This window comes from Elephantulus edwardii, unplaced genomic scaffold (genome assembly GCF_000299155.1).
Source record: "Elephantulus edwardii isolate Elephantulus edwardi_28Jun2011 unplaced genomic scaffold, EleEdw1.0 scaffold00201, whole genome shotgun sequence".
Lineage (NCBI taxonomy): Eukaryota > Metazoa > Chordata > Mammalia > Macroscelidea > Macroscelididae > Elephantulus > Elephantulus edwardii.
In genome coordinates this window covers 1,834,606-1,836,093 of record NW_006399951.1, presented here as the reverse complement: position 1 = coordinate 1,836,093, position 1,488 = coordinate 1,834,606, and the positions used below count along the sequence as shown (strand labels likewise).

The 1,488-nt window shown below is 36.2% G+C and overlaps 1 pseudogene; it reads left to right on the top strand.

Annotated features, from left to right (window-relative positions):
* The window catches only part of LOC102869672, a 6,747-nt pseudogene extending 5,558 nt beyond the window's left edge, over positions 1-1,189 (top strand).
* The last annotated feature ends 299 nt before the right edge of the window (positions 1,190-1,488 follow it).

The following is a 1,488-nucleotide window of genomic DNA, read 5'->3' as shown; positions in this document are numbered from 1 at the left end:
GGAGGGACAGCGCAGGAGAGGAAGGCCCTCTATGAGGTGGATTGATTCAGTGACTGGGATAATTGGGATGGGAGTGGCACAGGACAGAGCGGAGTTTAGGGCTGTTGTACATAGGGTCGCTATGAGTCGCAGGCGAATCGACGGCACATAACAACAACAACAACAACATGGTTTGAATGAAAGTTTGTTGTTTTTGTTGTTATGTGCCATAGAGTCACCTGCAACCCATAGCAACTCATAGCAACTCTATTTTTAACAGCCCTAAACCATGGTCTATTCTGTGAATGAAAGTTTGCAAATAAAATTTTCATTTAACCATTCACACATGTTTTATTGTGTAACATTAGTTTCAATACTCACAATATAATCATACTCTCCCCACTTCTTCCCTTAATTCTGCTTTCCGTGAATGCTTCTATACTTCACTGTATTTTAAGATGATTACAATTTGTAAAACTGGCAAGGTTAAACTTTAGAACTTAGAAGTGAAGCAAAGATAAACATTATTACCATTTATATTCAAGATCATGTTAGATGATTTGGCTAGTGCAATAAGTCAAAATAAAAAAAATATAGAGGGTCAGGAGGTGAAGAGGTCGCTGCAGGAAAGACTTTGGTAATTGATAAGCGTAGGAAGAAGAGAAGGTCTTCCCCAGAAATAACTGAAGAGGATTTGGGGGGTGAAGTACAAAATATGTTGGAAAGATTTGGAGCGGACATTAACAAGGCTCTTCTTGCAAAGAGAAAAAGATTAGAAATGTGTACAAAAGCTTCTCTCAACAGCAGTAATCAGAAAATTGAAAATATTTGGAAAACACAGCAAGAACAAAGGCAGAAGCTTAGTGAAGACTATAATCAGCAGTTTCTGACTTGCTTTCATCAGTGGGAGCGAGAAATACAGAAAAATAAGGAACAAGAAGAAAAACTAGTTAATGTATTTCGACATCAACAAAAGGTTTTTCAGCAATCTAGAACTGTTCAGAGTCAGAGACTGAAAACACTTAAACAGTTATATGAGCAGTTCGTAAAGAGTATGGAGGAAATGGAGAAGAATAATGAAACACTTATTAATGGTGCACAAAGTGAACTAAGAAAAGAAATGGCTATGTTACAGAAAAAAATGACGATGGATACTCAGTAGCAAGAGATGGCAAGTGTTCGAAAGTCTCTTCAATCCATGTTAATCTGATGACTCTTTGGAGAAAGAACTTGAACCTAAGTAACACGGCACAATTATAATATTAGCTAAGGGGTATATAAATCCTTACCGTGGTTTAAAAATTCTAGATTACCACATCCTATTTTATCTTGTATGTTAAAAGCAAAACCCCCTTAATGTAAACCCTAAATAAATCTTATGCAGTTATGTGAGTAGCAGCAATTCTAAAGCTGTTATGTGTCAGGCTTTCAGCTGTTGGTAGTACTAGAGAATATTTTCCTTCTTAATACTGTCAATTAACTTTAGCAGTAAAGATTATATAATTTCTA